Genomic DNA, 26,839 nt, shown 5'->3' on the forward strand with positions numbered 1-26,839 from the left:
GAAAGATCATCTGTGTTGATAGAGCCAACACAATCAATCAACTTGGGAATAGAAGAACATCCTCACAGGATACATCTAGCACAATCACTATCCCCAAAAGAAAGAGAGGAATTTATTGTCTTCTTCCAGGAGAAAAAGATAAACTTTTCATGGACATACTCAAACATGCCAAGATTAGATCCGGATCTCATAATGCATCACTTGTCTATTGCACTAGGAGTTAAACTTGTTAAAGAAAAATGTAGAAAAATGCATCCTCATGTTGCATTGCTTGTCAAAGCTGAACTAGAAAAGCTTCTAAAAGTTGGTTTCATCCAAGCTATTGATTACGATGAGTAGATATCAAAAATAGTTCCAGTCTCCAAGTATGATAAATCTATCACAATCTGTATAGATTTTTGAGATCTAAACTTAGCATGTCCGAAGGATGATTTTCCACTTACTAACATTGATATGATAGTGGACATGATAGATGGATATGAAATGTACTCACTCATGGATATATTTTCTAGATATAATCAGACTAAAATTGCACCAAAAGATCAGGAAAATACTACTTTTACTTGTGCATGGGGAGCTTTTTGCTGGAACATAATGCCAGTTGGATTGAAAAATGTTGGTGCTACATATCAAAGGGCAACCTCTATAAATTTTCATGAAATGATGCATAAAACAATGGAAGACTATGTGGATGATACTTTGGTGAAGAGCCTAAAATGCAATACTCACCTTCAATATTTGGGACCTATCATAGATTGCATGGAGAAATTTAGTCTAATACTTAATCCCAAGAAATGTGGATTTGGAGTGGCATCTAGAAAATTACTTGGGTATATTGTGTCTACAAAAGGAATTGAGGTCAACTTAGAGAAAGTTCAAGAAATCATGGATATGCCTCCACCTCATAATATCAGTCAAATGAGGGGCTTACAAGGAAGACTTCAATCCATTCATAGGTTCATCTCATAGCTAGCAGATAGGTCACAACCTTTTACCAAGACTCTACATAAAGGTGTAAAATACAACTGGAGCCAAGAAATATCTTGCTAATCCACCAATCTTGATGCCTCCTATCTATGGGAAACCTCTCATTTTATACATCTTAGCATCAGAGACATCTTTGGGTATCTTTCTACCATAAGAGGAAAATGATAACAAGGAAAGAGCTATATACTATCTAAGTCACACACTGATTTCTTATGAAATGAATTACAATATCATTGAGAAAGCTTGCTTGGTAGTTGTCTGTGCTTCTCAAAAGATGAGACACTATATGCTTGCCTATACTATGTGACTGGTCACTAAAATTGATCCACTGAAGTACTTACTCAACAAGGAAGCTCTAATAGGAAGGTTGGCTAAGTGGGTCATGATACTAAGTGAGTTTGACATAAAATATGTTGAATAAAAGGCTACCAAAGGACAATCAATTGTTGATCAGTTAGTAGAAGCACCGATGTAGAGTCTTCTTCCACTCAACATTGATTTCCCTAATGAATCAATTCTAACAATTACACACCAGACTTGGGTGATGTTCTTTGATAGTTCCTTCACACAATAGGGATCTTGTGTTGGGATACTATTCAGAACATGATAGAGGTACTCACTGCCTAAGGTGTATAAGATTTTGTTTCCTTGTACAAACAATATTGTAGAGTATGAAGCTCTTATTAATGGCATGGAGATTACAATTGAATGGAGAATGGATTAATTGAACATATTTGGTGATTCACAGCTTATAAACAACTAGGTCAATGATGTATATCAAACAAAGGATGAGAAATTGATTCCATATAAATGCATGGTGGATGACTTGAAGAAATACTTTTCTCACATCACTTTTCAAAAAATTCCTCAAGAAAACAACAAAGCTACTGGTTCCATAGCTACTCTTGCTTCCTTGTTACAGATGTCAAAAAATGATCTTCGACATGAGTTCCTAGTGGAAATGTTACTCTACCCTGCCTATGACTCTCCCAAATCTAGGATGATCTATTCTATTGTAGGACACAACTCATCTTGCTACCACCATATATACTCTTACATGTGTGACCAAACTATTCTAGAAAATCTAACCCAGAATTAAAAAAATGTAACCTTATTTGTAATGCTTCACAGTATGTTATTATTGCTAATGACTTGTGTAGGAGTGATCTCGATGGAACACTCCTTAGGTTTCTAGAACTCGATGAGTCCAAATGCACATTAATAGATGTACATGAGGGAATTTATGGATCTCACTCTAATGACTTGACACTAGCTCATAAAATTAATAGAATTGGTTATTATTGGTACAATATGGAGCAAGAGGCAATCAAATATGCTAAGTCCTACAAACAATTCCATCTTCATGGGAATATGATTCATGCTCCAGCTTGAGATCTAATTCCATCTATCACATTGTAGCCATTCCAACAATGGGCTTTTGATCTTGTGGGTCAAATTCACCCATCCTCTTCAAATGGACATAAGTTCATCATTACCACTATAGACTACTTCACTAAGTGGGTAGAGGCAATCACTGTCTCCATAGAAAATTGAAAAATTGTATCTTTTTTCATTATGAATTACATCATATGTAGGTATGGTTTACCTTCCTCCATTATTACTAACAACAGAGGACAGTTTAAAGACAAGTATCTTAAGGAGTTGTGAAAAAAGTTTAGAATCACACAACACTAGTCTTCTATTTATTACCCCCAAGGTAATGGTCAAGTAGAAGCATCCAACAAGGTGATCCTTAAGATCTTGCATGTTAGCAAATCTAGAAGGAATTGGCACCTTCAGATTAATCTAGCTTTATGGGCTTACAGATAAAGTATAAAAACTCCAATGGGTACAATGCCCTTTGTTTTATTATATGGAGTGGATGATGTGTTTCCAATTGAGGTTGAGATTTGCACTTTGAGAATCTCCATGAAAGGGCTCATTACTGATGAAAACTATAGAATATCTTGGCTTCAAGAGCTAGAATTGTTAGATGAACATCGGCAAGTGGCATGTGATCATCTTCAAGCTTATCAATAATGTATATCTAGAAGCTACAATAAGAAAGTTAAGCCATGTGACTTCCAACTAGGTGATCTCATTCTGAGAGAGAAGCCTAAGAATCAACAACAATGAGTAAAAAGAGGGAAATTTAAACCCAAATAGCTTGGTTTGTACATAATCACTTTAGTGTTTGGATCTAGTGCTTACCAACTTTCCACAACTAAGGGAGAGGTGCTCAAGGAGCCCATCAACACTCTCCACTTGAAGTGATTCTACAACTAATATGATCTTAGAAGCTCTCTATACATACTTAAAAGTCCTAAAAAAATCATTACCTTGGTGAAAACCTAGCAATAGGCACCTTGGTAATAGTAAAAAAATGGAAAAATTCAAAAAATACAAAAAAAAGAGAAAAATACAAAAATACAAGAAAATTGAAAAACAAAAAAAAGTGCCATTTATGAAAACCTAGCAAACAGGCATCATGGTAGCAAAAAAAAAAGGAATCTCTACCAAAAAGGTGAAAACCTGGTAAATAGGTGCCTCTTGTTCCAAATGCTATATCTCACAGTGCATCTTCTAGCTCATGTACAGTTGCTTTCCTACAATTGTTTGCTACTTTTGCTCATGTATCCATGGATTGAATCTTGTCATAACTTGGGAGAAACCCCTATAGTGTCAAAGGAATCTCTTGTATCAGTCACCAGTTGTTCTTAGTATGTCTACCTATTATCGCTAGTGTCACTTTAGAGATTACTGTCATGGAACCTCTTGCGTCAATCACCAGTTGTTCTAACTATGTCTGCCTATTGTCGCTAGTATCGCTTTAGTGATAACTCTCACAAAATCTCTTATGTTAGTCACCAGTTGTTCTAACTACATCTACCTACTATCTCTAGTGTCACTTTAGAGATTCCTCTCATGGAACATCTCTCATGTCAGTCACTAGTTGTTCTAACTATATCTATATATTGTCACTAGTGTCACTTTAGAGATTCATCGCATGGAACATCTCTCACGTTAGTCACCAATTGTCTTAACTATGTCTATCTACTATCACCCAATTCCTATCAAGGTTCTTCTTATTTGAAGATTCCTCTTTGACTTTAGTCACCATTATTTCTAACTATGTCTGTCTACTTTTTTCATCGTACTGAAGAGCTTTCTTTCATATATGTTCTAAACATTGACACTTGACATCAATCCTATGAAACAAAATTGACTCAAAATGATGAATTTGTTTGGGATATGCTAAGCTTTTCTTTGTTTGTTTTTCTTTTTCTTTATCATGTCTCTTTGAGCAACTCATGTTGGACTAATCACCAACCTTCCCCTTCAAGATTCATGACATGGCTTAGTTGTTAGTCTATGGTGACTGATTAGGAAAGTATTGTACATACTTCATAAATTCTTTGGGGCTCAGAGCATCGCTCCAATTTTTTTTTTTTTGGTACTATTCGTAGATTTTCCACTAAATTAATGACTAATATTTGCCAAGTTATGGCCGACATGTAGTAACCCTAAAGTAGTTTAATACTTGTATAAAAGGGCTAGGGCTAGGGTTGTTTTATAGTGGTGATGTGAAATAGGTTCTTGCAATAGTATTGAGTTGTAAGGAATTATGGATTATAATCAAGTTGTAATCATTGGATTGTAATAATATCAAACTTTCTATTTGGTGGACATAGCTCATAGATTGGGTGAACCACGTTAAATCTTGGTGCCTTGTGTTCTTTTATGTGTGATCTATTATTTTCTATTATTAGTTATATCTGCGTGTAATTATTATTTTCTATCTGTGGTTTAATCCTAACATTAACTATCTCCCATGTTGTATAAGTCTAGTGGTTGTATCAGACATTAATAGGTCGTTCTTTTAATACAATGACAACTCTAGCTTTGTAATAACTAGTATCAAAGCTTGGTCATATGTTCGAATCTTTCCAAGTAATGCTGAGGAGGGAATTGTTGGACTAACTACCAACCTTACCTTTTGAGATTCATGACATGGGTTAACCACCTCCTTTTTTATGTAATTCTAGTGGTTGTATCAGGCATTAATAGGGTGATCTTTTGGTGTAATGGAAACTCTAGCTTGTAACAACTTGATAATGTCACTTTTGACTAGAGAAGCAAGGACTATGGGCATGATCTTTTCTTTGCTTTCTATTTTTTGTTTAGTTCCAATAATCTAAAACATCCATATAAAAGGGTGTCCACTATAATAGCCTCCATCTCATAGTGGATGGTCATTTGTACCTTGATTCCTTTTATATGGATAAATTAGTGAGGTTGGTCCTTCTCCTTGCTTTTTGGAGTGAACTCTTTATGCTATAGTAAATACTGATACTCATCCTACTAAGTGAACATATGGGTAACTATGAATATATCTTACACACTTTTGTCTTAGGTTACAAATGGAAGGGTCATTTCTGATAGCATACTTACTAATTACTTAGCATAAGAAGGATCTCTCATGTATCCAGTGTGTTTGTACATAAGAAACATTCTGGTCATCCTAGCATTTATGCTTTGATGCTTATGTTCACTTGCTAAATAAAAATGGACAAATATTCTGGTCATTATAGCTTCATGTGCTTTGAATGCTTACATTTAATCCTATTCCCATGATTGCAATGTCAGTGGGAATTGTATGACATCTAGGATTTAACTACATGCTCAGTGATGATAATTATTGAAGCTTGGTAACAAGACCTAGGGTTGCATCAAGCATAAGGTTGCATTGCATACTCCACATTTGCATAAGTGCATGGTTTGATTAGTAATCTACTTGCATCCTTTGTGACAAGGGATTTTTGGCTTCTTCAAAGTATCATGTTTCTTCATGACTATACAAACGATTGATTAATTACCCTCTTGGCTACTTTGCTACTCTAAACTCATTTTTGAGATCAAATTCAAAATCTAATACACTTAAACCACTCAAACTTGCATTTTAAAATTTTGGGACCAACGTGATTGAATGCTTGTGCAATCCAATTTTTCTAATACTTTGTGAATCTTGTAATCTTTTCAAATCACATTTTCTTTAAAATTTCCAATGTTTTTGGAAAAAGTCAACTTTGGTCAAACTTGGTCTTTTGGACCTCAAAATTAATTCAAACTGACTTCAAATTTTCTTTTGACCAATCTGATCTCTTTTATATTCTTTCAAACCTCAAATTTCTTTAGTATCTTTCAATATACTACTCTATGTCACTATTTTGGTGTGTCATCTTTTGATTTTACTCCTCAAGGGGCAATATGATTACATCATTGAATATAAATTTCAACTCAATCTGAGTCTTATGTCCACGTCACTTGGGGCATCTTGTTGCCCTCTATCTGACATCATATATCATCTATCTCATCTTTTGATTAGGTGATCACATCTAATAATAGTCCTTCTTAGAGTTTGATAGATAGGTATCAAGATAGTCTAAACCCTGACTCCTAAGGATCAAGCCTTATTTTGGGGATGATTACAACTCATGATAGGTATTGTTATCTTTTATGGACTAGTATTTACATGTTCTATCTGGACTCTGGGGGATTAAGCTCTGTTCTAGAGATAATTACAAATTCTTGCACTTCATTCTGGAGATAGTCCTAAATTTTGTTGAGAATTAATCATTGTTATGGGGATAATTCTAAGCTCTTGCTTTTAGTCACAACTCAATGGATAGGTATTGGGATAGTCTAACCCTGACTCCAAAGGATTAAGCCTTGTTCTAGCAATAATTCTATAAATCATGATTAATCTTTTCATCTTCTAATGGACAGGTATTAGGATATTCTAACCCCAACTCCTTAGAATTGAGTGTCATTCTGGGAATAATTCTGTGAAGTTTGACAATCTTTGTTCTGTCAATATTGGTATCTAGGTGTTCTATCTAGATCCCCTAAGGTTAAGTTTTGTTTTGGAGATAAACTTAAAAAGATTATCAATTGGTTGTCATGTCATCAATCTAGGAACCAATCTCATCACATATCACTATTTAGGTGTTCTATCTAAATCCCCTAAGGTTAAGCTTCATTCTAGAGATAACCTTTAAAATATTACCAGTCTCAGTATCTAGGTGTTCTTTCAGGATCCCCTAAGGTTAAGCTTCATTCGAGAGATAACTTTTGAAATCTTATCAATCTTGGTATCTAAGTGTTCTATCTCGATCGCCTTAGATTAAGATTTATTCTAGAGATATCCTTTAAAATCTTGTCAATTGGTCTTTGTGTTATCAATTTTAGAACCAATCTCATTTCGTGATCTATGCTTCATACTTTTGATTTCTTTAAATTGAATGAGCTACTCACACATTCATTCAAAGAGGGGAAAATGTAATACCCCAAAATTGGCACATTGCCATTATAACCAATTATGTTCTATTTAATCATTCCTAAGTCCTATTGTAATAGGAAATTATGATTCTAAAACTCACTACTTGATCTAAGTATCAGATGTAGAAAGCCCTAATATACATTAATTAAATTATTTATTTAATTCCTAAAGTAGTGACTCAAATTAGCTACATTAAACATATTGATTAAATTTAATTTAATTATAAATGTTCATACTTTAATTAAATTAAATTACTTCTTCAGCTAATAATACAAATGAATTAAATATATTTAATTTAATAATGTCCTTATTTTAATTATTGAATTTAATTATTCAATTAATTAAAGTTTATGCATTTATGAGGTCATATTTCACTTTATTAAATTAAATTATCTCTTCAAATCTTCTCTTTAGTTCCAAAATGGAAACTCTAAGTGAACTATCTCTAAAATTGGAATTAATTTACTTAACGTGTTCTCACACTCATGTGAAACTCAATTAACTCTTCATCACACTCAAATCTGAAATAGTTAACTTCATCTACACAAGGAAGTTTCCATTTCAACTGAATCTCATCTTCAATCTTGACCATTCATTCCAATTGATCCTAACCATTGATCGATCCTAGAACTCTAATTAAGGAGCCTTCAATTCTTTAGTATAGAGGTTGAGTATTTTATCCATTGCATTTCTATCAAAATACTTATTCATTTTGCTCACATAAGTTTCTTATTTTCTAGTATTTTAATGACATTTAGCTTAATATCATGCATACATATAGATTAAATGCTATTTCTTATCCTTAGATTAATCATTGCATACATATAGATTAATTTCACTCTCATATAGCTACATAAATCTTTCTTACTAGGGGTCTAGTTTCCCACTTCTTGTTTTAAGTCAAAGGCAAAATCCTTCTAGTTAGAAGGAAATAGGTCAAAATATTGGATTATTCAGATGAACAATTCAATTTTCATTCAGGATGATCTCTCAAATAATGACCATGTTGAAGTGTGTGTGAGCATCTAAGGCCCACATTTCACATATACAAAGGGAATATAGCAACACTCCATCCCTGCATTCCTAGAATAATAGCTCCTTCTTTATAGTAGTCGTGTCTCCTGGTATTGTTATTGTTCTTCCACTATAGTTGGGCCTTAATGCTTCTCCTTGAATGTTGTCGACCATCCTCCAACTTCTTCCTTAACAAGTTAGTTGCAATGAAAAAATATTTATGCAAATAAGCATAATCAAATTAAATCCAAATATTAGAAGACACATTCCAATGGTTATATGAAATATTGCATTATATGTATAATATTGGCAAAGTATGACATATCTATCTACCTATGGATTAACAGTTCTATCTTGGACTTATCCTAAGTTCAACTAAGCATAAGTTCACAAATGTCTTAGTAGTATTAAAATAGAGTATTAAAATTAACATAAAATAGAGGCAATAATTAGCCTCATCACATACTATAGATTTACAATCACAGATCTATAAATGTCTAATTTGCGTCTATTGTATCATTCTCCTTTGATAATTTACACCATATGATCATTTGTGTACCAATTGGTGTTAATTCTTCCATTCCAAAACTCTTCAATATCTCTATTATATACTTGGATTGTGTTATGTAAATACCATATTTCACTTGTTAAACTTGGAATATGATAAGGAATTTAATCTCTCCAAATATTAACATCTCAAACTCCTTCCTCATTTCATCATCAAATTTATTGCACATTAGTTCATGTTCTCCAAATATAATGTCATCAACAAAAATTACAGCATTCATGATCTTGTCATTAGATTCACTCTTCAAATATACATTACTATTCTCACTAGTTTTGACAAAACCAATTCTCATCAATTATAAATGTATCCTTTCATAACATGCTCAATTTTCTTGATTCAATATATATAAATCCTTGTGTAACTTACATACCAATGTTTCTCTAACTTGGGTCCACAAAACCTTCAAAGTTCAATGTAGACTTCTTCTTATATTATTCCATTTAGAAATGTAGACTTGACATCCATCTAATAAAATTTGAATCCCTTCAAAGTAGCATATGCAAGTAGTATCCTTAAACCTACTAGTCTAGCAACAAGGGGAAATATTTATCCATAATCAATTCCCTCTTCTTGTGCATATTCCATGTAGACTAGTCTAGCCTTGTTCCTAGTTGCTTCTCCATTTTTATTCAACTTATTTGTGAAAATCCATTTAGTACCAATCACATTTTTATTTGTTGGTCTTGGTACCAATGTCTAGGTGTTATTTTTCTCTATTCATAGCATTAGCCCAATCTTTATTTTCCAGTGCATCCTTAACTTTTCTAGGCTCAAATTCACAAATCAAGCATGTTTTATTACTCAAAATACTTCTTGTCATCACTCCAGTATCTCTATCTCCAATAATATGGTTTAGTGAGTGGTTCCTTATGACATACTTTTCCAAAATAGGTTTATTTTTGTGTTCTCTAACTTTTTCTCCACTTTGTGGGTGCTCAATAGGTTTCTCAGTAGCAAGTTGTTGTTTCTTAGGTTTTCTTTGTTGTTTCTTAGTGAATTCTATGAGTTTCTCGGGTGATGTACTCAGTTCTCCTTCTTGAACATAGAAAAAAATCCTACAATATTTAAGTTCTTTCTTGATTTCATCATTAGGTTCTACAAACTCATCAATTCTCAAAAATGTAATTTCAATAATTTTGCTACTAGCCTTTTTAAAACATTTATTTCCTTGCTCTTAGTGGGAAATCCTAGGAGTATATTTTCATCACCTTTACAATAAAATTTCCCATATCTAGCATCTTTCAAAATACAACACCTACTTCCAAATATTTTTAAGTACCTTAAATTTTGTGTATTCTCATACCAAATTTCTTGAGCTCTCTTGTTTGAACCTTTCCTCAATTTCACTTGTTGTAGTGTATAGATTGTAGTGTTGATTGTCTCTCTTCAGTATATCTCTACAACTTTATTCTCAATCAACAATGTCCTAGACACATCATAAATGGATATATTTCTTCTTTTAGTTTTTCCATTCTATTTTAATGTTCTTATGTAGATAAATCTCTCCTAATTCCATTCTCATTAAAAAAGTTCATAAACTCATCAAACATGAATTCACCTACTTTGTTAGCTCTCAAACATATCAATTTCTTACCGTTTTTTCCGATCTCTTTCCTTATACCATTTGAACATTTGAACTGCATCACATCTAAAAAGTTTCAATTTATTGTTCTTTTCTTTCACAAATATTTCCTTATACCATTTGAACATTTGAAATGCATCACGCTTTTCTTTGAAAAATATAATAAACATCATTCTCGAGAAATGATCAACACATAAGATAAAGTATCGATCACCATAGTATCTTTGTACTTTTATAAAATTAGATAAATTAGTATGAACAATACATCATTAGATGAGTAAGAATTACTTTTGAAAGTTGAATTAGTCATTTTCCCAATTTGAACTTTCTTACACATCACTTTATAAGGTTTACTCAAGATCTGTAAACATCTCACTCTTTTCTTTCTACCAACCTTGATTATGTTGTCAAAACTAACATAATCATATTGTGACATAACCAAAAATCTTCATTTCTTGTAATCAAACATGCATTTTTAATGGAATCTAAGTAGAATAGGTAAAGTCTTGATTGTTCACCAGTACCAATCAAATTTCTAGCATCATCATATATCTTTACCTTTCAATTTTAAAACTCTAGTCAATGATATGTGTTGTTAAATTGTGCCACACTCAACATATTATACTTCAATCCTTGTACCAAATATGCATTACCACATTTGATCTTCTCATTTAGGATAATAGAAAATTTCCTTCCATAGGACATGGAACATCATTACCAAATTTTAATGAACCCACCACCATAATGTTCTAGATTCTCAAATCAATCAATATCACCAGTCATATGAAGTGTACAACCACTATCACTAATCCATGTGTCATTCTTCCTTACATGAGAAATGAGAGCCTTTTCTACAACATACCTTTCTTATCCTTCATGATCTTCCTTGATTTCAAGATATACAACTTCCTCACCTTCTTCTTGATCAGAAGTTTAATACCCGGTGTCTTCCTCCTTAGTTAGGTAACAAGCTTTTTTTCATTTATCTTTGTAGTCTCTATTTCATTGGTATTTGTTCACTCTTTTATCACTCCTTTTATCTTTTTTCATATCAAGACATCTAGATGTAATGTGACAAATTTATTACATTTAAAAAAAATCAAAGGTAGTTTACCTTTATAATTTCTTTGGCCTCTTGGTAGCCTCTTAGAAAGTAGTGCTCTGACCTCTTCTAAATCATTATCATTTGATTCATAATTGTTAGAGTAAAAGATTCATTTCATTTCATTTATTAAATTATCTTTACTCTCTTCTTAAGATTTCACTTTGTGCACATACATTTCCATTTAATAATTAAATATTAATTATTAAATGTCTTTAGCTTTTATGGTTTCCCTATTAGGGTTTTACGATCTCCTGTATTAGGATTTATCCATTGTATTTTCATTTTATTCTTTTAGTCTGATAATATATTCTTCCATGTTTTTGGAGCTAAACTATTGCCTTCTCTTGCCATTTTCTTCTCTATGATAGGTTCTTGCATGCAGGTGTTCTACTAGATTTTGGGTTTTTTCTAATCAAATTCTTCATGGTATTAGAGCTCCAGATCTTCATGCCCCTATTCTATTTATGGGAAGTTTGGTTTAGTTTTTAGAGGGTTTTAGTTTTTAGATATGTATTTTAGAGGGTTTTAGTTTTTAGAGGTGTTTTGTAATGGGTTTTGGGCCAGGTCATTTTTTTGGTGTATTTTGAGCCCAAATGGACCTCACCATTGGATTTGTAGCGTCCAAAAATCTCTATTCCCACATAAAATTTGACCAATTTTGACATAGTTGACTAGTAAGACAAAAAAAAATCCTCCTAAATTTGGGCATGCTTCCTGAGGTGACAATTTATTTTTATATTAAACAAATAAATCACAAATTTTTATTCTAAAAAGAAGAAGAAATCTCTTTATCAAAAAAAGGAAAAACATGATTCTTTCAAGTTTCAAAAAGCACTTTAAAAACTATATGCTTTATATTATGCTATTTAAAGAAACATCATGTGATGCCTACATCATTGAAGGATGCATATGTTAGCAAGATACTAATGCATGTTAGTCCAGGTACTAATGCATGTCAGTTCAAGTACAAATGCATGTGATTCCAAGTACTGCCACATGTGTAGGTGTGATGGTAGCAATTTTGGAGCTAAAATTTGATAGCATTAAAACTGTCTCTTCTTTGATTTGTTTTGTCCAAAAAAACTGTGTGGTTTTTTGGTTGTATCGTGGTCATACGGAAGTATATTTTTACAAATATTATATCATCATAAATCTCTTTCTAACGACATCATGATGGTATAGGTTATTTTTACTTTTGTTGTTGTTTTGTTTCATGTTTATTCAATCAAAGTTTGATGATCCTTTCTGTATTCCAGGGGCCATAACTTGGTCATTTTAGATTTATTTTCCAATAAGAAAGAAGCATCAAAAAGATCCTTTCAATAAATTTCTAGATTATATATTATTTTCATCAGTATTTTTCTAAGGTAAATATAATTCTCAAACTAAACCTTTTTTTTCTCTTTGCTTGTATACACATTCTTTCTAGTATCTAGGCTTCATTTTTTTGCATTGTGGGGGGTGTTTTATATTATCATTTCTATCATTTACATCACTAAACTAGATTCAAAAAAATCAAACACCTTATAAAACAATGAATGAGATCTCTTCTTGTATAGCTCCTCTAAACCCATGTAAATATCATGCATTGACATCTTCTATGATATGACTTATTTGTTCAAAGCGTTTGTGGTCTTGTTTAGATGAAGTGCAACCACTTTTATAGAGGCCTTTTGAGATAGTGTATCATAGGAATAAGATGGATGAGGCCATGAGTTGGATTTCTTTGAATGTTTTAGATAGCTTGTAGTTTCATCTTAATGAGTTGAACTCTCCTTGAGAAATGTGGGCCAAGTTCAAGGACTTGTTTGGAACCATTGATGAGTTTAGGGAACTTTAGATTGAGGAAAAACTTTCATCACTTGTACTAGATGCTTTTCCCTCTATTAAGCACTTTATGATGAGGTTTTAAAAAAGATATCTTTATTATAGGGTTGTGGGAAAGTGAAGACTAATATGGAGTGTATATATCTGATAATGTTGAAGATTTGAGGAAACTTTCATGTTTTCTCTTCTACCTTTCATTACACTATAGATGCTTTGGTTCCTAGATTTACCATGCCCACTTTTGAGGTATTCTATGATTGGCTGACTAGAGAGAAAACTAATTTTTCATGGTTAGCCTCTCTCACAAGAATAAAAAACTAGGAATTGGTTTCTCAGACATCCATAGGGAAGTTGAAGTAGAAACTAGAGCCCAAATTAGATACAGTAAGTAGTGAAAGTTTCACCAAGTCTTCTCCTAGATCAGACACTCAAAAATCCACTCTGAAGGGTAAACCTTATAAGTCTAGTGAGTCTTCCTCCAAGACTAAGAAGATAATAGGTGATTCATGTAGTTGTTGTGGCAAGGAAGGAAATTTGGCTTCTAGGTGTTGGAAACATTTGTAATCTTTAGAGGAGTCCATGCAATAGTGTAGTATTGCTTCTTCGAAGCCACCACCTCCTCCTTAGAGGAAAAGATGTGCTCTTTCTCCACAATAATTATCTTTGTTAGCTACTTAGATTCTTGATTTAGGTCCTTCCCACCATATGACACACTCACCTAATTAGGTTAACTCACTTTCTCAAAGTGTTACTACATAGGTTACAGTTGGTGACTCTACACAACTTTTAGTTTTAGGTTCAGGTACTATCTCTTTAGTGGGTGGTTCACTGCAAGATATTTTCATGGTTCTAGCCATTTCTATGAACCTCCCAACTATCTTTTAGATTTCTTATTCTAACTTTGGTAAGACAATTGATTTCTCACCATATGATGTGGTTTTGTTTGAGATCTCCATGATCCTGACTTGGTTGTTGCTACTAGTGTTGATCTTAGATTGGTTTTGGCAAGTGAGTGTCAACATACTTAAACCATTTACTTAGTTCATGCCAAACTAGTAATACATGTTGAGCACAACATGTAAATATTAGACCATGTTGAGTTGTAATGATTGCCAAGTCACTCATGTGCTGAGTTACTCAAGTGCCCAACAGATAGACCATGCCAAGTGAATTCAAGTGCTAAGTAAATAGTGAATGTTGAGTAGTTCAGGTGCCAAAGTCAAAAGAAGAAATAAAATGTATTTCAAGCATCAGAGACTTCATATGCCAAGTGAAATAGTTTTGACATATTTGTTTGAAATGGAAAAAATAACTATGTAAACCATTTTCAAGCTGACCCAAGGATGGATTATGATCTTTTGGAGATAAGGACAAATCTATATGTGGATTCCCTATGTAATTACATGTAGCCAAACATAAAATGGGAAGGTTTAAGTGACAAAATGGATGAATCTTAGTCATAGATTCATACCTAACCCTAAGCCACTAGAGTCCTCTTAAAGAGGTTGAAGCCTTAAACTCTTAATGATGATGAGAATAGTGTACAAGGGGTGAATGATCAAATTGGAAGAGCGAAGAAGATAGTTTGTAGAGCATTCAAGGTGACTTAGCAGTAAGAGTGAATTGTAAAATTAGTTAAGTAAAGAATAGAGGATAGAGAAGGATACAAAATTGACACATCAGATCATGAAGGATCATCAAAGATTGTATAGAGGTCATATATTATCAAGCAAGCTAGTGCCAACCACAAGATCTATGTTGAGACATTTTAATAGCTGATTTTAGTTAAATCTCTTAATAGAGTAGTCCTAACAGGCTATCTGAAATCCTTTAACAAGGTGCTTACTCAAATGTAAGTTGAAGTCCTCTAACCAGACACACTTCTAATAGGGTGTTGAAATCCTCTAACAAGGTAGGACTTAATAGTCTTTGTAAGCCTTTATCAAGGAAGGCTTTTTATAGGGCAGACCATGATTCATGGAAAAACCATTGTAACCTTAAAATTTGGATACACTTTATTGCTGCAATAGTGAAGATTGTGGGTGTCATTCCCACCCAAGTTTTATCTTCTTACTTGGAGGGTTTTCGAGTAATCATATATGGTGTTGTTTGTGTGTTTGATTACATGTTTACATGATTGATGCATATCCTTTGCATGTTATTTTAGTATATTAATGCATGTGATATATGAATGGTGAAAGTTTTATGGGTCTAAGCTTAAACTCTTGATTCACCTCCCCCCCCCCCCAAATAATTTTACTCTCTTTCCACTTGTAATTCCAACAATTGGTATTAGAGCCTAGTTCTGTAAAAGAGAAGCTTTGCAGCTTCAAGGAAATATCTTGAAATAGAAGTCTACAAGCTAGGAAAGACTATTAAGAACTAGGATATTGAAATATATCTCATACTACATCAACTGAATGAGGCAAGAGAGGAACTAAAGAAATCCTCTAAGAGAAGGAAAGTGATTTCTATTGTAGAAAATGACACACTATACAAAGAGATATACACCACCAAGTTATTTGCAGATGGTAACTCCAGTGAAATTGATGCAACAGTTACAAATCTAATAGAATAGAATAGAATCCAAGTTGAGGAAATTAGAAATCTCAAATTAAAGCAAGAATCACAAGATATACTAGTTTGTGAGATGATTGAACAAAAGAAGAAAGCCATGGAAGACACAACCATGATTGAAGAAGACAAAAAAATTCTGGCAAACAGATTGGAAGATAGGTCAACAGAGTTAACCAAGATCTCCAACATGCAACTGGATACTCTAAGTTAAATGATGAATGCAAACTATGAACTAAATGTCAAGGAGATTGAGATAACCACATTGAAATTGTAGACTGAACAATTGCAGAACGACTTGAAAGGAGAAAATGAATTCTCTAAAAGTTTCAAAAAGCCAAATGAAGCCATCAAATACTTTGAGCAATTATTGAGATCTCCTAGATCCAACAAAGATACATTAGGATTGGACTACACAGACATTGAAGAAGGAGAATCATCCAAAGTCATTGAAGAAAGGAACATCAAAGGTAAGAACTCCAAACCTACTTGTCATAATTGTGGAAAGAAAGGACATACTTCTAATGTATGTAGGAGCAATAATACAAATTAGAATATCAAGCCTAAGAACATGGCTCATTTTCATAAGTGCAACAAGCAAGGTCATCAGGCACATGAATTTAGAACTAGGACTATGCAAAAAAAAATATTTGAAGGATATTGCTACAACTATCAGAAGTATTGACATAGAGCCTTTGAATGTAGATCCAAATCCATGTGGTCATCAAACAAGCTAACAAAGGTAAGGAGCTATAGAAACCTTTATAATTGGGATTACAATACAAGATATAGATGTCACTATTCTCAAGAATATGGAAATGTTCCTGAGAATTGTATTAGAACACACTTCAGTGGTAACTACAAAAGATGGTTGAGTCAAATTACATGTTTTAGGTATTTGAAGACTGGTCATAGTAGTAAGCATTGTCCAACTAGGTCAAAGGCACCAAGTTGTGAATTTGATAAAGGAAAAGGAAAGTAAAATGTTGAACACATTAAAGATGAGATGAACAAGACATGGAAAAAGAAAGATGCTTGCAACACATCAAATTTAGAAGGGATCACTTCACCCAATGGGTCAAGTGATCACACCTCATCAAACTAGACAATCAAGAGGTACGTGGGACTAATATTCAAGTGTAATATCATATATCAATTCCAAAAAGGGAGATAGTACTAAAAAGAATACATTAGCATGAAGAAAGATGCAAAATGTTGTAAATTCAAGTTAAATCTTTAGATTTTTCATGTTTTCACCAAGCATGAAATGTTTTCTATCTGTGCCAAGTGGAATGCTAGTAGCTGCTGAACTGCCAGACTATCTAGTTGATACCGAGTTTGTAGTAGCTATTGAGTGATAGAAATATCAATGGATGCCAAGTTATTTTTAAATTGAGTTGATGCCAAGTTTATAGCTCTACAAGTGCTAAATATTAAATTCAAGGGTTTTTAAAAGGATATATGATCAATTTCACTCATTATCCATCATTTCAAATTCAAGAAAAGAGTGAGTAGAGTGAAAGGTGATTCAAAAAACTTTTCATTGCATTTACAAAGAATATGATAGTGATCTCACACCATTTCTATGGATTTTACAAGGTATTTATCACAAGCCAAGGTATGCAATTTTACTTTTCATAAACCCTAGTTTGACAAATGGAATCTAGCTTGAAGAATGTAGAAGGGAAAGAGGTTTTAAATGTTTAGCTTATTATTAATGAAGTTAAACACCCTATATTTAAGGCCATTCCTGACATAGCCTACAAACAAGATTCTTCTGGTGCTTTATCCATGATCCCACCGAATGTAATAATGGTGCAAGATGTAAGGAGATGTTATAATTGAAAAATTTGTAGCATTGGGGGCTTAGAAATTAGACAAGCATATGATAGGGCATATGAAAATGTTATTCTAAAGGAAGAGTATAAAATCATTGAGAAGAAGGGTTTGACACATGCCCTAGATTTTCCTAGTGTATTTAAAACTAAATGTATTAGAATTGTGTTGAGTCAAATACATGATGGTTCTTTATGGCTAGAGGGTGGACCAGTTAAGCTTACCAAGAGAATAATTCATAGGATTACTAGTTACCCAACCCTAGATTGGCCCAAGACTATGAGGAGTGACTCCAAGGAAGTAATAGAGAAAAACACTAGAGCAAAATGAAATAAAAGAGGCATGACAGTAGACACTATTATTGATCCATTGTTGAACTTTTTTGTTAGGGTGATCTCTAATAAATTCTATCAATCTAGTAGATTGAATAGTGTACCCTATATTGTTGTGATTTTTGGCTACAAGATTGTGAAGAAAGATTATACTTATGATCTGGCTGAGCTTCAACTCCAACAACTAATGGAAAATATTGGAGCAATTAGAAAGACCAAGAGTGCTCAATGTAAATTTGGTTCAATCATAGTTTGCATATTCTTCTATGTACAGAATTCATTTCCTTCCTTTGGTACTATAAGTTGGAAAAAAAATTGGTCAATAGTAGTGTAGATCAATGAGTTTATTGAATAGGTGGGAGAAAATTTTGAATCATTAATGAAAAAATATTTTGAAGATTTTAAGAAATCAATGAAGGAAAGAATGAGGATAGAGGTTTCATTGGTTGAGAAATATTACAATGATATATGTTTTTTGGTTGATGCTGATTACAACTTTGTATAGGCTACCACACAAAGGGTCAGGTGGTTAAGACCACTTGGGTATGAGATTAATGTTGATGAAGCATCAGTAGCAATAACTGCACTTCTAGTAGAAGAAATTGATGAAAAAGAAAATATATTTGGCAACTATGAAATGGTAGAATCAAATATTACCATGGAGTTGAAAATGGCTTCCACACTCAAGAAGAAAGATAAATTGGTCAAGAAGCTAAAGGCCAAATTTGGTAAATGTGCAAATGAGGAAGAAGAGGATGAAGAGGAAGAAGATGAAGAGGAAGAACAAGCACAAACACCAGAACCTCTTACATTGACTCAAGGCATGGGAGAGGATAAGGAAGAGGAAGAATAAAAAGGTGTTGAGGAAGAAGAAGCTGAGGAAGCACCTACTCATGCCAAGCCAAAGAAGAGAAAGTCTAAGACACAGCTAGTGGCTACGACAAATAAAATTGTCAAATCAAGCATAGCCAAGCCAAAAATGCCTACCACCAGAGCTAGCACATGAGCCACAACATAGAAGGCCAAGGAGAAATGCAAGAAAATAGAGCAAGGTGGCCTAGTGCAAAAGAAACAAAGAAGAAAATATCTTGCAAAATTGGATTCAAATGAAGAAAGGATTGAATTAGATGATATAAGACAATTCAAAGTAGTAAGTCACAAACCACTTTATGATCTTGAAAATTTGTGTGAAAATGTCAAAAATAATGTAGATTTGTTTGGTTTAAAACATATTGATTTTGAGAAACTTGTGAAAGAAGAAAATAATCTAGTGGAAGAAGCCCTATATACAATGATGTCTAAATTTAGGACAACACCATTAGAATTTTCCAACTAAGTACGAAAGAAACTATATGACTTAGTTGAGAAAAAATGGAATTATTGTTTAAATTTGGAAAAAAAAAACTAGGGAAACCACTTTAGCCCAAGTAATGCCAAAATTGACAAAAGGGTTGATTGCTAAGGCTACTAAGAAATATGGAGTTAGGTTTACACCTAAGTATAGAGCCTTCAACATACTTCAAAACAATATTGAAGACGTGCTCAAGAAATCTATCCAAATATGAAAACTTATCTATGCATTGACCACTATTAAAAAAGGAGAAGTTGACCCCTTTGAGGGTAAAGATAATGATAAGAATGAAGGTGAAAAATATGATGACAAAGAAAAGGATGATAAGGAAGATGATACAGTGGGGAAGGAGACTGAAAAATAATTGATGACAAGGCAACAACTAAATAGCAGTAAGATGAACAAAGTGTGCAAGACACAAAAGTGTCGAGTGTCAATCCACCACATGACATAGTAAAGTCTACTGAAACCATTATTGTAAAGGATGTATTTGACCTTTCAGCTCAAAACATCAATCCCTTGACTATAGAAGACCTAAAGAAAATATTGGACAAATACACACTACGGGACAAGTTATGTGATAATCTAGTTTTCTTAGTATAGATGAGCTCCAAAAGGTAGTAACTAATGCCACAAGAGACAAGGTGAATCCACAAGAACCACCTTCAGTTATCCCTTTAGTTACTCAATTACAACCTTTGATACAAACAATAGTAGATACATGTACTAAAGTTGATACATATGTTAAAGTTAACATAGTTGAGCAAAGGTAGACTGTAGAAGAAGGAAAAGACATTACTACTAAATAGTAGGAAGTGGGATAGATAGATTCTTTTGTACCTAAAGCACAAGGATAAGGTGTTGTTCATGTCATTGTGTTAGACAAGATAAAATCTAAAGAGAGCGAGCAAACACCTAAGGTAAAGGAGTAGGAAGCTATCTAGGCATTGGTAACTCTACCAACATTTGGCATTTCTCCTACAAAAGTTCTTCAGAAGTATAGCACAGAAGCTATACCATTGCAAATCTCAGTGCTAGGCTCTAGCTCTTCAAAAGTTGAAAAGGTAATTCACTATGGAGATATCACTCTTGATTAAGAGATAGTTATTCCTAAGTTTGATTATGATATAGTGACACTAGACCTAATAAGTATTTTGCAACAAGCTTTAGAGAAGAAAAGGCATCAATAAATGCTTAGGAGAGAACACAAGTAGAGGCAAACAATTCAAGAAGTTAAAGACATCTTTCTAGATGCATTTAATCTACCAACTCTTAAAGAGACCAAGCCACTACTAGAACAACTGTCAGATATATTGGAAAAGGTCAATAATAAAGACATTGATACTAATGCTAAAATCTTAGAATGGTTTGAAAAGAAATTTCAGAGCAAAGTAAATGAAAAGATGTCTAGTGATATAGCACTCACTTGAGTTGCATTGGCAATAAAGGTTGAGGATATGAAGAAGGTACTTGAGAATTTATTCTCATTATACACCAAATTGTGTGACCCTACACTCTTCACCCAAGAGACTAGACATCATATTCTAAGCCTAGAGAGAAATATTAACATCTCAGGTACAAGGTTACCTCAAAACCCTACTCAAAGTGAGAAGCATTTTCATACATTGCTTCAAACACAAAATAAATTAGTTGTATTAACAATAGTAAAGGCTATCATAAGAGCCAAATTGACATGTATATAGGCATCCCTCACCCCACACATGGAAATACTACACAAGAAACTAGGTTATGTAGAAACTCTACTAAAGAAAGACCCCAATCTTTCTACTCTAGATGGCCTAGTACACCTTGCTACCAAGCTTGCTATCCAAATCAAGTCACTGGATGTTGCATGTGACAACTAGGATGTAGCTCTTGAAATCATAATGGAAGTCCATAAATCATTTTTAGAAAAACACACTATGTTTGTATAGCCCATTTGACATAAGTTTCAAAAAAGGGGGAGAGATAAATTAGAGATAAACCATGGGGGAGAGATAAAACAACAAGGAGAGAATAAAGAAAGGGGGAGCTAGAAATAGAGAAACAAAGAAAGGGAGTATGAACAAAGGGAGAGCAATGGAATAAAAGAAATGAAGACAATAAAATAAAGCTATATCATTGGGGTGATATACATTTTTGAGATATTTTGAGACTCATTTTTGAGGAAAATAGTAAATAGATATAGATATCAGCTATGACAGAGCATATTAGATGAAAAGAGTATTAGATCAAATGAAAGAATATCAGAAGTAGTGCATTGAAGTTAGAGAGGAACATATATTTTGGATACAAAATAGACACATTAACTTAGGGCAAGTTATCGATTTTGAGGTATGTAGGTTATTGCAGAATTTTGAAATTTTTGAAGTTTTCTATATATAAGCTGAGTCATGGATATGCTATGCTCGAGAAGTTAAGTAAAATATTATATAATTAAGTGTTTTTGACACTCATGTCAAAGGGGGAGATTGTTGATCTCAGATTGGTTTTGACAAGTGAGTTTCAAGACACTTAAATCATTTACTTAGTTCATGCCAAACTAGTAATACACGTCAAGTACAACATGTAAATATTGGACCATGCTGAGTTGCAATGAGTGCCAAGTCACTCATGTGCTTAGTCACTCAAGTGTTGAGCAGATAGACCATGCTAAGTGAATTCAAATGCCGAGTAAATAGTGGATGCTGAGTAGTTTAGGTGTCGAGTTAGAAGTAGAAATATAATGTATGTTGAGCATTAGAGACTTCATATGCTGAGTGAAATAGTTTTGACATATTTGTTTGAAATGGCACAAACAACTATGTAAACCATTTTCCAAATGACTTAAGGATGGATTATGATCTTTTGGAGATAAGGATGAATCTATATGTTGATTCTGTATGTAATTACATGTAGCCAATAAAAAAATGGGAATGTTTAAGAAGAAAAATGGATGAATCTTAGCCATAGATTCATATCTAACCCTAAGCCACCAGAGTCTTCTTATGGAGGATGAAGCCCTAAACTCTTAATGATGATGAGAACAGTATACAAGGGGTGAATGATCAAATTGGAATAGTGAACAAGATAGTTTATACAACATTCAAGGTGAATTAGTAGTAAGAGTGAATTGTAGAATTAGTTAAGTGAAGAACAAAGGATAGAGAAGGATACAACATTGATACATTAGATCATGAAGGATCAATCAGAGATTGTGTAGAGGTGATATATTATCAGGCAAGCTAGTGCCAACTATAGTATCTATGTTGAGACATTTTAACAGGTGATTTTAGTTAAATCTCTTAACAAAGTAGTCCTAACAGGCTATATGAAATCCTTTAACAGGGTGCTTACTTAATTTTAAGTTGAATTCCTCTAACTAGGTACACTTCTAATAGGGTGTTGAAATCCTCTAACAAGGTGGGACTTAATAGTCTTTGTAAACCTTTAACATAGGCCTTTCATAGGGCAGACCATGATTCATGGTCAAACCATTATAACCTTAATCGAATACACTTTATTACTATAGTAGTGAAGATTTTTGAGTTTCATTCCCACCCTAGTTTTACCTTCTCACTTGGAGGGTTTCTGGGTAATCATATCTAGTGTTATGTGTGTGTTTGATTACATGTTTACATGATTGATGCATATGATTTACATGTTATTTCAATATATTAATGCATGTGATATATGAATGGTGAAATTTTTATGGGTCCAAGTTTAAAATCCTAATTTACTCCCCATGCCCCCCTCATTAGTTTACTCTCTTTCACCTTGTAATTGCAAAAACTAGGAATGTTGATCTCTAGTCTCACTTATATGAGTTTGATGTCTTTGAGAGCTCTAATTCTATAGGTGTTTCTTTTATTTCACATGGATACATAGCAATAAATATTTAACATAATCATTTTGGCCACATCAACTATAGATATCTATTGTAGATGAGTACATAGAAGCTAGTGATTGGGATACCTCAGATCTCTTGTACTGACGGTGTGTGTCAAGGTTGTGCACTTGAAAAATAGAAAAAAGATCCATTTCTGATACATAGATCCACACATGCTAAGGCACCATTGGAGTTTATACATAGTGATCTTATGTCATTCTACACTCTATTCTTTTCAGGTGTTCAATATGTGTTTACCTTCATAGATGACTTCTCTAGACGTACATGGGTGTATTTTTTGAAGTACAAGTCTAATGTTTTTGATTCATTTTGAATCTTTAAGTTATTTTTGGAGAAGCAATTTGGTCTTTCTATCAAGTGTATACACACTAACAATGATAGGGAATATGTGAATCATTCTTTCAAATATTTTTGCAGTGAGCATGGTTTATAACATTAGTTTACAATTCCCCATACTCCTCAGTAGAATGGGGTTGCAAAGAGAAAGAGTGTGACATTACAAGAGATTCCCAATTGTATGATATAGTCTTGAGCTTTGAGTTCTTCATTTTGGATTGAGGTTATCAATTGTGACAACTATATTCAGAATCAAATGCCTCACAATGAATTGCAACATTTAACTCTTAAGGAGGCTTGGACTCATGTCAAGACTGATGTTTCTACATTCCACATTTTTTGGAATTAAGGCTTAGGCATTCATTCTAGATGCTTAGAGGAAATCCATGGAGAGGAATATCTAACCACTCATTTTTTTGGCTCTTATGAGGATGTGAACGTGTACAAGTTGTTTGATCTTGATTCCATAAAGGGCTTATTCTAGAAAAATGTCTAGTCTGATGCACATTATCCTTAGATGTAGACTTCATCACCACCTTCTCCCTTACTACCTAGTATTTCCTCTTCTCCTCTAAAATATTATGTATCCTCTATTGATCCTCCTTCACCACCTCCACCATATTTTTAGTGAGTACCCAAGTGGGCTTATGATACTATTGATGTAGTTAGACCTATGGAAGGAGATCCTTTAGAATCTCATTGCACTCTTTCTTAGACATCTAGTACTAGACTATTGGGTCATGCAATCTCAAATAATCTATAGAATTTTTCATAGGTGATAGGACACTTAGAGTGGGATAGGGATATGGATGAGGAGTACTCTTCTTTGATGAAGAACCACACTTGGGATCTTTGTCCTCTTCCGAAAGGAAGAAAGTTGGTTCAGGGCCAGTGGGTGTACCATACCAAGTATATTAAAGATGTTTCTATTGATAGGTACAAGACATATCTTATTGCAAAGGGATTTTCATAGGTTTAGCATATTTATTACTCTAATGCCTTTTCTCATTTTTCCAAGATGAATTTTATTTTCCTTGTACTATCTCTTCATCTTCTTAGGGATGGACAATATTTCAAATGGATGTGAAGAGTTACTTTTCACATGGAGACCTACATGAAGAGATCTATATGGAGAAACATCATGGTTTTATGCAAGACTCTGATATGGTTTTCAAGATTCACAACTCTTTATATGGTCTTAAACTTACCCCTTAGGCTTGGTATAAGAGGATTGATTCCTTCTTTCTTTCTTCATAGGTCACTCAGTGTCATTCAAATCCTATAGTGTACATTCAACATCATGGGCCTGAAATATTGATACTTTTGGTATATGTAGATGATCTCATCATTACATGTACCTCATCCTCTATAATTTAGAGTGTTCAATGAGCTTTGAGAGAGCAATTTGAGATGACAACCCTTGAACTTCTATACTATTTTTTAGGCCTACAAGTTGTTCAGTACTTGGATGGGATTTCCATACTCCATCAAAAGTATGCTCTTGATATTCTTTAGATATTCAACATGCTTTGTTACAAGCCTTTTCCCACACCTTTTCATTTAGGTGTTATTTTTTCTACCACTTGCACTACTCCTATAGTGGATTCCACTTTATACTAACAACTTGTGGGTAGTTTATAGCATCTGATACACACACATCTTGATATTTCCTTTGTGGTTAAACTTACCTCTAGATTCTCATATTATCAACATGAGAGTCATTTGAAAGATTCCAAACATATCTTGAGGTCCATCCTCAACACTACATGTTATGACATTCACTACACAATAGTTTATCCTCACATTGTTGGTTATTAAGACTCAGATTGGGCTGGTGCTATTGACGATTGAAAGTCTACTTCTGGACTTTTTTTTTTTGCCTTGGTTATGGTCCTATCATATGGTCTTTCAAGAAGAAGCATGCTCACACATTATCATCTACAAAGGTATAATACAAGGAAATTGTCCTAGCTAGTAAGGAGGATTCATGGCTTCAATAGTTGATGACAAAATTTGGATTTCCTCTTGAGAGTTCCACCTTTCTTTGGTGAGACAATTAGAGTGCTATGTACATTTTCCACAACCTAGTTGAGCATCTTAGGACTAAGCACATTAAGCTTCACATGCATTTCATTAGGAATCTGATTCAGGATGGCTCTCTTAGCTTGGAGTACATTCCCACTATTGAGCAGCTTGTAGACATCTTCAATAAATCATTTTCATCCTCACAGTATCTTCAGCTACATTCTATACTTGGGGTGAAGGAAGTTGTCCTTGGGGGATCTTAGTGATGAGTCCTTCCTTCTTTGCTATTTTTTAGCTTCTTCTATCTCTTTTTGTAGTAGGGTTTTTCCCACATGGTTTTCCCTATTTCTTCATTTTTTAGAGATTTTGTTGTGTTGGGTACCTTATCAGGCTATGTTATCAAGACCCATTTATGCTTTTAGCATTGTAGTTTCCTTTTTTTTTCTACATTGTTTCTAGTTGGATTGTTGCTCATCTTAAGGTGGGGTGTTAGAGTAAAGGATTAATTTGATTTCATTTATCAAAATACCTTTACTTCCTTCTTAATATTTTACTTTATGCACACAAATTTCCATTAAATAATTAAATAATAATTAAATATTTTACCTTTTAGGGTTTCCCTATTAGGGTTTTACGATCTCCTTTATTAGGATTGATCCATTATATTTTTATTTTATTATTTTAGTCTTACAATATATTCTTCCATATTTTTAGAACCTAACCCTTTCCTTCTCTTGTCTTTTTCTTCTCTATGATAGGTTCTTGCATGCAAGTGTTCTATTGGATTTGTGGATTCAATCTCATCAAATCTTTCAATAATCACTAATATTCTTACTATGATGAGTGTACATATCTTTCCTTGAACCTCTAATGGTTTGAGATGACTTAAAATGCAAATTCAATCTTAGGTACTATACAATTATCAAAGTTATGTATCTCAAAAGAAGTCAATCTACCAACCAAAGCATCAAGAGTAACATTATTCCCAAGTGTAGATCTCAACTCTTGAATAGAAGAAACTCTAATAGCATTGATAGGTTAAAAAATTCTAAGAACTTTGCTTACCAAATCTT

The sequence above is a fragment of the Cupressus sempervirens genome, chromosome 2, assembly GCF_028749045.1.
Source record: "Cupressus sempervirens isolate cs-2001-9-10 chromosome 2, ASM2874904v1, whole genome shotgun sequence".
NCBI classification, from domain to species: Eukaryota; Viridiplantae; Streptophyta; class Pinopsida; order Cupressales; family Cupressaceae; genus Cupressus; species Cupressus sempervirens.